This window comes from Ornithodoros turicata, chromosome 5 (genome assembly GCF_037126465.1).
Source record: "Ornithodoros turicata isolate Travis chromosome 5, ASM3712646v1, whole genome shotgun sequence".
Classification (NCBI taxonomy): Eukaryota; Metazoa; Arthropoda; class Arachnida; order Ixodida; family Argasidae; genus Ornithodoros; species Ornithodoros turicata.
The window spans coordinates 84,086,020-84,098,819 of NC_088205.1; the positions used below are offsets into that span (position 1 = coordinate 84,086,020).

General features: G+C 46.9%; 2 long non-coding RNA genes across 2 annotated transcripts; both read left to right on the forward strand.

Moving 5' to 3' along the window:
• The first annotated feature begins 541 nt into the window (after positions 1-541).
• Positions 542-2,011, forward strand: LOC135396274 (uncharacterized). The gene is made up of 2 exons (XR_010423365.1): positions 542-681; positions 1,579-2,011. It is a non-coding gene; the product is annotated as an uncharacterized LOC135396274 (long non-coding RNA).
• Positions 2,012-2,812: 801 nt separating this feature from the next.
• On the forward strand, positions 2,813-4,398 carry LOC135396275 (uncharacterized). Its single transcript, XR_010423366.1, has 3 exons — positions 2,813-2,914; positions 3,481-3,541; positions 3,950-4,398. It is a non-coding gene; the product is annotated as an uncharacterized LOC135396275 (long non-coding RNA).
• Positions 4,399-12,800: the final 8,402 nt, after the last annotated feature.

Genomic DNA, 12,800 nt, shown 5'->3' on the forward strand with positions numbered 1-12,800 from the left:
AAATTATTTTCTCGTGCTAGATGTGCTGACTGAAATAAGGTAGGGGGAAACATCTTGCCGGATGCAAGGTTTTAGACGAGTATCATGGAGATCATTCCAACAAATGACATATATTTTAAGACAGAGCACGTGGTGGTCTCACAAAAAGAACGAGAAATAGTGTTTTAATATTTGCACCAAACACTAACGACAAAATCGCCTCAGGTGTGATGAGACGAGAAATATTTCTATAACCATATGAACATCAGCAGAAGAAACGGCGTTTATTTTTTGCCAGCGCAAGAGAGGCATAATTGCGCTGTTTCATCACGTCTGCCTTAGCTGAATATTTGCACATTCAACTTCACACAATGTGTACAAATAAATGCTGAAAATATTCATTACTTGGGCTCCCAATCGGAAATTGACAGATTGGGGAAAATTCCAGGGTGATCTTAGGCGATGAAATGTGGTACTCCTCGTATCTTAGGGATGCCATTATCTGCTTTGTTTGGACCAAGGTCAGCCTTGGAGGTTCAACCCTTCCCATTGACCCCAAAAAGTTGTCGACCAATGGCATTTCCCAAAATAGTCAGAAATCCCCAAAAATCCTCGAGCCCAGTGGCGGGTGTCGTGTCCATATAAGCGACCATGCACCAGTCATTAGGGCAGTATACTTCGAGGGACAGCAGCAGGAGCATGGTAAGCCACTTTGACTATGTTGTCAATCTGTGCAGTTTTACAAATTGATTATTGCAACCGTTACAAGTGTTAACGAACAGGTTGTCGCTCAAGGTCGAGGTAAACTTCCGCCACTGGTGAATATAATAGCGCAGTAATTTCTGTCTTTGTCGTAGCCCAAACCGGTTTGCAAGGGTACGCGAAGTACTCTCGTACCAAGGCGCCTTCAATTGCAACTCCCCCCGCGAGGCTAGACTGTAGGTAGGACCAACCACGTGTTGTTCCGTCCGCTATTCCTTCCGTTTGTGAATTCCACCATTGTTCGTCAAGGGGTTTTGGCGGCAAGTGTTTTCTGAGAGGGAGAAGAAAAGCCTAAGGCAAAATTCTTGTTAACGCGCCTTCCATGTTCATTGGGACGGCTAGGGCCAATGGCAAAGCTCGAGCGGCAGTTTTAAGCCACGTGATTGGTTGGTGACGGAACGCGCTTCCTCCTCTCTGCCATCTTTGTTGAGAGGTCTCTAGCACTTGTGGCGTCTCGCTGGACCTATGCGTACGTTCCGCGTCCTTGTCCGAGATCCTCGGGAATTTATTTCGTGGCTATTGATGACTGTGCCTCTAGTCCATGTGAATCTAGCTCATGACTAGATCCACACTCATCCATAGAAACGGAAACACGTCGTCGCTTCGCTCGGCATTATCTCCATTGTGTGTGTGATTTCCCTCAATAATAAATTGTCGTTCTTATTCTGTGCCTCCTGTCTTTCGTTGCATGCTTTCAAGTTATGTTATGTCTAAACGCTGGCTTTATACTGCTCAAACAACTCGCCATAATAACGTTCATTACAAAGGGAAGACCGGTTTGGGCGCCATGACACAATTTCATTCCCCTTCTATAGTTACTTTATCCTGTATTTCCAGATCCGCGACAAAGAACGCTGACACTGTCAAAGCTCGATGAATGAATACTTGGTCGATGTTTGAAAAGCACCTCATCACCGGGTATACATTCATCCGGTTTTGGACAAGTGGCGCCACCTATAGCCGTCGTGCGCACCTACAGGCAGTCCTCGTTCATGGCGCAAGAGGACACCACGAGCCGCTACTTGACCACCTGGTGACCATGCACTGCAGTGTGGATGGATGGATAGATAGATACTGTGTATAGAAGTTCATGCTCTGGGCGCCGCCAGCGGGAGTTGCGCAAGGCTTCGTGGAAGGAGGATTTTGCCCATGACAAATGGCGATGGGAGAGCTTCTCTGAGCATTGTGTCACTGGGACTTCCTTTTCTTCTACATTCGTTATCGCGCGGCTTGGTATGTGTAATCGTTCAATAAATTTACCTAACCCTGTCTTGTTTTTGTTTGTTCACTTCATTTCCGTTTACGGGGTATATGACTGAAGTAAAGCCCGAGACAAGGAGATGGGACCAATTGTCGTATTCGGCAAGAGCCTCTATATGATGAAAGTCCTCCTATATGATCTATCTATAAATGAAATCATCAAGCTACCGAATCCAGCTACCCCCCTCCCCCCAGCCGGCATAGGTTAAGCCTTAAGGCCTTAAGGCTTTTAAGGCGCGTGATTACGGCCCTAACTGTGGTATGTGTTCTCGAAAAAGATCAATGGGGTACCAGCAGAGAAGGAAAGAGAGTGAATCGAAAGTGAGCTTCTTGCGCGCAAACTGCCGTCAGATTAAATTTCAGGTGACTGGTTTCGGTTCGGAAATTTGTATACTGTAGGGCATAAATTTATTTTTTTCGGGCTTTTCTGCCAAAATGCGGCGAAAGCCTGAATCCGCTACTCCCCTAAATTCAGCCAGGACTCCGCCAGAAATTCCACTAGCCGCTAAAGAAATCCTTTCCCGTTAGATGCAAGTCGAATCCGCCAGATCTGGCGGGAAATCCGCTAAATTGACAACTAAATTGGGGAGGCTCATGGATTTGGGACGTTCAGACCTGTTCAAATGGAAGATTGGAGTTGTGGTGGTGCAGAGAAATTCCGTTAAAAGACGCGGTTTTGTTTAAATCGTACTTGGCTAGGACGCGCCTCATCAGCGTTGTCCGCCCGGTACAAAGGGCACAGCCACTGATCTCGATTGTAAAAGGCTGGATCGCGGATAGGGAGCGCGAGCGTGAAGAAACCGGCCGCCATCTTACGGTGCTCACAACAGTCGCCGCAGCGATCATGGCAACTTCTTGCAATTACGGTCGTACCAACCGTACTGGCAAGGTTACAGGGCCTAAATTTATACAGGTGAGTCACTCTTTATCGAGGAATAAATAGGCGTTCATTCTGTATATTTAGTTGACCATTATGAAGTGTTTTTTTTGTCCAAAACGAGCATTGGATGCAGGTTGCTTGATCGCTCTTCCGACGTTCAATCGAGCACACTTGCATTTTACCCTGCGGCAAATACAGTTTGAGTGCATAATATGCTTGAAAGAACACGTTACACTACACAGGTAGTGTTGTCATCAATATATGTGCGAGCACTCGAGCGCTTTTTTGCATGCATTGCTAGCATGGTACACGGTGTTCTCTGCGGAAGCAAGTGCCACATGCATTTCTTTGAATTACCTTCACGCACAAGTTCGGTACTACGTCATAATGAGACCACGATTGTCACCTTTTTTCATGCATTGGTATTGTTTTGTGCCTTGGTTTGATTTGTGACAAAGAATCCTACGTAACGGTGGTGTGGCGCGACTTGAATAACGCCTTTGTCTGAGCTGTATCGTCAGCTTGTTACGTAGTAATAATTTGTAGCGTGTCGTGCTATATGAAGCAGTTTTTAAGGCAAAAGTGGTCTCTCAATACAGGTTTCGTCATGAGGGCTACCCAGTGAATAATCTGTGTAGTGTGATACGGCTGGGTGTACAGGTAAGTATCACGTTCCTCATCCACTGGTTTCTACTTTACAGGAAGGAACAACCTCAGTGCACGCACTGTGGTTAGCCTCTCTCAGTTTTGCATATTTTCTTACATGTTCACATCAGAAACACACCTTACACTTTAGGCTCCTTCACCCAGCAATATAATAATTAGATATTATAATTCTTTTTAGAAGAGTTCGCCATATTCTTTTTAGAATAGTTTTTCATCTTTTTAATTTTTAGAAGATACAGGGATTGTAAACCATGTTTTAAACTGATATTTTAACATTTGTCCAATGCATTTATTAAACAACATATTCATTTTTAACTGGTTGCACCCAAACCAATGTTCTGATGTATTATTTCCTTTGTTGTCGATGCACCATAAAAATTGGAATAATCATCATCAATGCAGGTTACTTCACAGCTGCCTCGACATACTCAAGAAATGGGTGCAGAACCTGCGTAATGCCCACAAACTTTGATTACCACAGCACCTCCAGAAAGTATGTGTCACATGGGATTTTTAAATGTATTCACAGTATATAATACCTTGTATTAACTGTTGTAGATCTAAGCCGTCTCTACAGTACACTCTCAGAAATTAAAACCGTGAGAACCGTGATAATTGTTTCAGTTAATAGGCATGCACATATATGCTATAAGAAGAAAATTATTTCTTGAGAATGCACTTCTCTGGCTACCGGTGTTGTTTACATCTACTGTTGATCACATTCATTTATCACGTATTATATTCTTATATATACTATTATATTAACACATATTTGATCACATTAAATTCAAAATTCATCATATATAAGAAAATACCAGGAGGGAAGTTGCTATTCATTGCTCGTTCTAACCTAAAATTGAGTGCTACAAATTTAGAGACAGTACCTGTTCCTAAAATATATATTGTCATTGTAGCAAGGTCATAAAACAATAAATGTAGTCTTTTGTGACCTCCCTGCACGTTCATTGTATCCTGAAACGCATAAGTGCAAGAAATAACTTTAATAAACTTGATGTTGTATAAACTTGATATAAAATGTTGAATAATATAATGTATGATATAAAATGTTGAATAAACTTGAACTTGTATATTCTCTTTACTCACCATCAGTGACCTTCTTTACAAAAGCATATCGTGTTAGATTTTTTTTGTTTACGTTTCACAGACGGGGTACACGAGGGCCAAAATGACAAAATCACAACTGTTTCAAGCTCCAAATCGTCCTGCTGCAATTATCCTGTTGCAGACCATACGTGTGTAGTGCAAGAAGGCCCTTGCACATCAAAATGTAAGATGGGAGTCACAGTTAATGCAAAGTGGTTCCTATGAGAGACTTCGATGCTGAACAAAATTGTGCAAACTGCGGAAGGTGCCATAGAAGATATTCAGAAAGCGTGTCTGGTCTCACAACGGTGCTACAACGCTCTCTTTTAGATGACGATGAACTCATTGGAGTTTCAGATGTGCAGCTGCATTTTTTTCGAACGTGCTCCACATAACAAGCATGACAAAGTCAGCACTGGATAGCAGGCCCCCGTTCCTAAGCAGCTTTGCTCACGCTGCAGTTGTATTCAGCAAAAGCATGTGAGTACTCGAGAAGGACATTCAGTTTGGCACAACCTCGCCTGCAAATAATCAGAACAAATGAAGGAAGAAACAAACAAACATAGAAGGGCTGTACTTCAAAAAGAGGTAAATCTTGCGTCTCAAGGAGGTGTTACCACTTTTAAGTAACTTAATTGATTAAGCTTACATCACTACCTGATTAACTGTCCTAACGAGCGTGTTCTAATTGCGTGAAGCAATTAGATCACGCTCACAACGTATTTGGGCTGCTTCGGTGTGTCGATATTTGCGAGGCAAAGCACCGCAGTCGTTCACTAAAAGACACTTTCTGCGGCGGTGCTTGAAATAAATCGTACGAAACCGATACACGGCTAAAACAACGGCTGTGATTCTACAGAACGATCTCTTTCTGCCATGCGAGTATATCCTTTCCCGGACCGTTCTTTATGGGACAATTTTTGTCCAGAACGCAGCACGGGATATTACATACATGGTGGTTGTTAACCTCACATCGTTTCTTGTTGAAATATTGACTGGGAAACGTACTGTAGTACAATCCCCAGCGCTGCACTGCTGTGACGGTCTAGTTTCGGATTGCAAAACATAACGTAATTAAGAATCGAACGGCAGGACACCTGTGAAACATTGTTAGGATACATCAGTATACTGGCACCTTACAAAATTCTGTGATGACAAGCAACGATCAACGCCTGCAGCGCCGTAAATACTCACAATCTCCGTTGCCTCCCATTGTTTTCTATGGGCGCACACTGCGCTTTAGGGCCTCCCAACATGGCGGCCCGAAGGCACGCCTCTCCCCCACGAGCCCCTCTCCCATGCGCGATCCAGCCTTTATACATAGAGATCAGTGGGCACAGCCGATAGGATCATCATCATCAGCAGCATTGATCATCATCCTCCAACGGCTCGAAGCTCGCGCCGGCGGTTGAGGGAATGTGACCACGTGACACACACATTCAAAATGGAAGAGCAGAGGTTTACTCAAAGACACGTAGGCTCGCACTTTGTCCAGTTTTTGCAAAAGAAGTACACCTATTAAGTCGGGTTTTGTCTTGCGAAGTGATGGCGCCCCAATCGATGCTGCCGTGATCAGTGGGTCGGACTCGTCGGACTCATAGAGATCAGTGGTCGGACTCGCTCAAAAAACCGTGACCACGCGGGAGCTGCCATCCGTTGGTCATAGAAGGTGTGGCCTTCCGTTGGCTGCATCATTTCGCTAAACTTGACGTGCTCGTTTTCCTAAATTCACCACTTGCTATCTAAATTCGGCGTACTATGTACGTATCTCATACGTATTCGTTAGACAAATAAGCAGCGAATATTTTCCCACTATATCACTTGCTTATGTGCTTCCCTTCGTTCATCAGTTTATTATCACGAAACTCGACAGACCAGAGCATGGAATGGCGGGTGGTTTCGTTTTTGCCATTTCCGGTTCCCGTTGGTTCGCAGAGCAGCATGAAAATGGCGGTTTACTTGTATTCATCTTTGGAAGTCTGTTGCCTTCGGAAATACATGTCTACATTTGTTACGATGGGTAACGATTTATTGATTTCGGGTGTAGTTCCGTATCGGGACCACTCGTTTTTAAAAATTAGTGAAACGGTTAGGAAAGTGAATATTGCATAGAAGTAGAAGAAGATCATATATCTAAAAATGTAAGAATTATAAAATTCTGTGGACTAGAAGTTTTTTATATGCATTTGAACAACGCCATCTGATTCACTTTTAGCGCAGGAGAAACACGGGAACGCTAAGCCTAACGGATTCGAAACTTGCTGTCTTGCGCAAGGTAGGGCCGTTGAAATGGGCTAAATCACCTCACTTTAGTGAGGTTAGGGCGGTCTGGGGGGCGCCGCCCCTCCCCATCCCCCAGGCACGCACTAGGCGGTGCGGGCGTGACTGTGCCTCGGGTTAGGTCAGTAAGGTCCTCAGCCAAGATGGCGGATCGCCATCAAGAAACCGGCGATAAAATTCAGTTTTTATACGGTTTACGCAATATACGAGGGTCATTCCTGTTTAATTTCGTTACTAATTACTTCCTCTTTCACGTAAAAGCGTTTGATTTTTGTTTTTATTGGGTTTTCTTTAAAAAAAGCCAGTGGTCCCAATACGGAACTACATCCAACATCTTCATCCGTGTCGGTGGAAAGCAAAGGGTTGGCGGTGTCGAAGGTAATCTCATCGATAATATATGATTCACGTTTGATATGGCAACGTTTAGCTTGTGATGCCGATATCACTACTCAATTCTCCACGTATCTCCACGTAAGATTCGTGCGCACTCAACGCAATTACACGGCAGGCCTCGCTTCCTACGGTGGACATCGTTGCCTCCATCGGCTCGTTCCCCCCGTTTGTCATGGATGGATGGATGGATTGTTGGTGCACCCCTAGTGGGCCTCTTTGAAACGACTGCGTCCCATGTGACTGCACAGGGTTGGTAACCAGCGGAGCAGCTCCACAGTTGTTAGGGAAATTCGTCCACTAACACTGTCCATGACCAAGGTTAGGTCGGTTAGGTCAGATGAATGCGTATTCCATGTGCCGAAAGGGCTGACGTAGACTGTGTATCCGGCGTGACTGAGGTTAGGTCAGGAGAACACGTATTCCACGTGTCGAGAGGGATGACGTAGACTGTATCCAGCATGACTGATGTTAGGTAAGGCGAACACGTATTCCACGTGTCGAGAGGGTTGACGTAGACTGTATCCCGCATGACTGAGGTTAGGTCAGGTGAACACGTATTCCACGTGTCGAGAGGGCTGACGTAGACTGTATCCAGCATGACTGATGTTAGGTAAGGCGAACACGTATTCCACGTGTCGAGAGGGTTGACGTAGACTGTATCCAGCGTGACTGAGGTTAGGTCAGGTGAACACGTATTCCACGTGTCGAGAGGGCTGACGTAGACAGTGTATCCGGCGTGACTGAGGTTAGGTCAGGTGAATACGTATTCAATGTGTCGAGAGGGCTGACGTAGACTGTATCCGGCGTTACTGAGGTTAGGTCAGGTGAACACGTATTCCACGTGTCGAGAGGGCCGACGTAGACTGTATCCAGCGTGACTGAGGTTAGGTCAGGTGAACACGTATTCCATGTGTCTAGAGGACCGACGTAGACTGTGTATCCAGCGTGACTGAGGTTAGGTCAAGTGAATACTTATTCCGCGTGTCGAGAGGGCTGACGTAGACAGTGTATCCGGCGTGACTGAGGTTAGATCAGGTGAACACGTATTTCATGTGCCGAGAGGGCTGATGTAGACTGTGTGTCCGGCGTGACTGAGGTTAGGTCAGGTGAATACGTATTCAATGTGTCGAGAGGGCTGACGTAGACTGTATCCGGCGTTACTGAGGTTAGGTCAGGTGAACACGTATTCCACGTGTCGAGAGGGCCGACGTGACTATCCAGCGTGACTGAGGTTAGGTCAGGTGAACACGTATTCCATGTGTCGAGAGGGCTGATGTAGACTGTGTGTCCGGCGTGACGGAGGTTAGGTCAGGTGAACACGTATTCCATGTGCCGAGAGGGCCGACGTGACTATCCAGCGTGACTGAGGTTAGGTCAGGTGAACACATATCCATGTGTCGAGAGGGCTGATGTAGACTGTGTGTGCGGCGTGACTGAGGTTAGGTCAGGTGAATACGTATTCAATGTGTCGAGAGGGCTGACGTAGACTGTATCCGGCGTTACTGAGGTTAGGTCAGGTGAACACGTATTCCACGTGTCGAGAGGGCCGACGTGACTATCCAGCGTGATTGAGGTTAGGTCAGGTGAACACGCATTCCACGTGTCGAGAGGGCCGACGTAGACTGTATCCAGCGTGACTGAGGTTAGGTCAAGTGAATACGTATTCCACGTGTCGAGAGGGCTGACGTAGACAGTGTATCCGGCGTGACTGAGGTTAGGTCAGGTGAATACGTATTCAATGTGTCGAGAGGGCTGACGTAGACTGTATCCGGCGTTACTGAGGTTAGGTCAGGTGAACACGTATTCCACGTGTCGAGAGGGCCGACGTGACTATCCAGCGTGACTGAGGTTAGGTCAGGTGAACACGTATTCCATGTGTCGAGAGGGCCGACGTAGACTGTATCCAGCGTGACTGAGGTTAGGTCAAGTGAATACGTATTCCACGTGTCGAGAGGGCTGACGTAGACAGTGTATCCGGCGTGACTGAGGTTAGATCAGATGAACACGTATTCCATGTGCCGAGAGGGCTGATGTAGACTGTGTCCGGCGTGACGGAGGTTAGGTCAGGTGAACACGTATTCCATGTGCCGAGAGGGCTGATGTAGACTGTGTGTCCGGTGTGACGGAGTTTAGGTCAGGTGAATACGTATTCAATGTGTCGAGAGAGCTGACGTAGACTGTGTGTCCGGCGTGACTGAGGTTAGGTCAGGCGAACACGTGTTCCACGTGTCGAGAGGGCCGACGTAGACTGTATCCGGCGTTACTGAGGTTAGGTCAGGTGAACACGTATTCGATGTGTCGAGAGGGCCGACGTAGGCTGTATCCAGCGTGACTGAGGTTAGGTCAGGTGAATACGTATTCAATGTGTCGAGAGGGCTGACGTAGACTATCCGGCGTGACTGAGGTTAGGTCAGGCGAACACGTGTTCCACGTGTCGAGAGGGCTGCGTAGACTGTATCCGGCGTTACTGAGGTTAGGTCAGGTGAACACGTATTCGACGTGTCGAGAGGGCCGACGTAGGCTGTATCCAGCGTGTCTGAGGTTAGGTCAAGTGAATACGTATTCCATGTGTCGAGAGGGCTGATGTAGACTGTGTGTCCGGCATGACTGAGGTTAGGTCAGGTGAATACGTATTCCACGTGTCGAGAGGGCTGACGTAGACAGTGTATCCGGCTTGACTGAGGTTAGATCAGGTGAACACGCATTTCATGTGCCGAGAGGGCTGATGTAGACTGTGTGTCCGGTGTGACTGAGGTTAGGTCAGGTGAATACGTATTCAATGTGTCGAGAGGGCTGACGTAGACTATCCGGCATTACTGAGGTTAGGTCAGGTGAACACGTATTCCACGTGTCGAGAGGGCCGACGTGACTATCCAGCGTGACTGAGGTTAGGTCAGGTGAACACGTATTCCATGTGTCGAGAGGGCCGACGTAGACTGTATCCAGCGTGACTGAGGTTAGGTCAAGTGAATACGTATTCCACGTGTCGAGAGGGCTGACGTAGACAGTGTATCCGGGTGACTGAGGTTAGATCAGGTGAACACGTATTCCATGTGCCGAGAGGGCTGATGTAGACTGTGTGTCCGGCGTGACGGAGGTTAGGTCAGGTGAACACGTATTCCATGTGTCGAGAGGGCTGATGTAGACTGTGTGTCCGGCATGACTGAGGTTAGGTCAGGTGAATACGTATTCAATGTGTCGAGAGGGCTGACGTAGACTGTATCCGGCGTGACTGAGGTTAGGTCAGGCGAACACGTGTTCCACGTGCCGAGAGGGCCGACGTAGACTGTATCCAGCGTGACTGAGGTTAGGTCAGGTGAACACGTATTCCATGTGTCGAGAGGGCTGATGTAGACTGTGTGTCCGGCATGACTGAGGTTAGGTCAGGTGAATACGTATTCAATGTGTCGAGAGGGCTGACGTAGACTGTATCCGGCGTGACTGAGGTTAGGTCAGGCGAACACGTGTTCCACGTGTCGAGAGGGCCGACGTAGACTGTATCCAGCGTGACTGAGGTTAGGTCAGGTGAACACGTGTTCCATGTGTCGAGAGAGCCGACGTAGACTGTGTATACAGCGTGACTGAGGTTAGGTCAAGTGAATATGTATTCCACGTTTCGAGAGGACTGACGTAAACTGTATCCGGCGTGACTGAGGTTCGGTCAGGTGAACACGTATTCAACGTTTCGAGAGGGCTGTCGTAGACTGTGTATCCGGCGTGACTGAGGTTAGGTCAGGTGAATACGTATTCAATGTGCGGAGAGGGCTGACGTAGACTGTATCCGGCGTTACTGAGGTTAGGTCAGGTGAACACGTATTCCACGTTTCGAGAGGGCTGACGTAGACTGTATCCGGCGTGACAGGTTCGGTCAGGTGAACACGTATTCTACGTTTCGAGAGGGCTCACGTAGACTGTGTATCCAGCGTGACTGAGGTTAGGTCAGGTGAACACGTATTCTACGTTTCGAGAGGGCTCACGTAGACTGTGTATCCAGCGTGACTGAGGTTAGGTCAGGTGAACACGTATTCTACGTTTCGAGAGGGCTGACGTAGGCTGTGTATCCAGCGTGACTGAGGTTAGGTGAGGTGAATACGTCGTGAGGGCCGACGTAGACTGTGTATCCGGTGTGACTGAGGTTAGGTCAGGGTGAATACATATTCTACTACGTCCAGTGGACATAATTAATGTACTTTTGTGACATCCACTAGATGTCAGTTCAAAGCACGTGAATGTCAATGGAGATCTGTTAGACTGTAATATGGGTCACAAATTTTTACATGTTACGTAAAAATCCAGCCACAGAAGTACTAATATATGCAGTGTTATATTGTATAGAGGGTTTGGCGTTTTCGATGTTTATTTTTGGGCGAATTCGGCATATGTCTTACGGTGTTTGTTGATCTGCACGAAATCGACGTCTTTCGATGTTTTTCCTTGCGTGTACACGGTTTACTCGACATTTATCGGCGAATAGAATTGACGCGCTCGACGATCATTCAACATGGCGTTTTACGGCTAACGAAAAAATAAACGGATATTTTGCACGACCACCGCATTTCTGTATCGTTCTCTGATCTGCATCTACAACTCACTGGGCATATGCAGCAATTTATCTCTTTCATGTCCTGGAATGTTTGGTGTTTTTCGATTAAAAGCGAAAACGCGGAGCCCTAATTATATATCATGGCAATTTCAGGGCACGACCGATGCCGAAATCTGTGTCCAATACGACTGAAACTCGCCCCTACAATTGTTAAACTGTCGTTGTTAGCACGGCATTTCTCCCTTGAGGAGAGGTGTGCGGGAGGAACACTATTTTCTTTCTTTATTCTCTGGAGACGTGTCTTCCCTTCACTCCCAATGTGAAAGGCTGAAGGCCTCTTGCGTCCTGGAAAGGGACGGAAAGAAAACAGAAAATTCAACCCGAGATAAGGGCAGTTCGGATTGAATTAAATAATTGGGGGTTTACGTCGCGAGACAACTGAGATCACGAGCGACGCCACAGCGGTCGGTCTGTGGATTGCTTTTGCCCACCTGAGGGTTCTTTAACGTGCGATGAAAGCTCATCACACGGCACCCCATATTTAACGTCCCTCGCGGAAGACGGCGTGTCTAAGCAACTTGTACCCTGCCACCAAGTTGCTGGCGTCCTCGGAACCCGCGATCTCGGGATCAGAAGGCGAACACGCTACCGACTGAGCCACCGTGGCCGGGGTCACTCGATGCATTTGCTTTTGGTCTGTTTACGCAAGTTATTCTTCACGCAAGCTCATCTTCGACGCATGAGGCTGCACTGTGGTCTTTCGCCCTCTCACAATGGGAGTGAAGGGAAGACGCGCCTCTGGAAATGCGCAATCAACAAAATAAAGCGAAAAAATGGTGTTCCTTCACGATTTTTTTTTTTTTTTGCGGACGATGTATTGAAAGGATCTTTGTTCTGAAAACGGCTACAGTATCAGGTAACCGAAGGGACCAG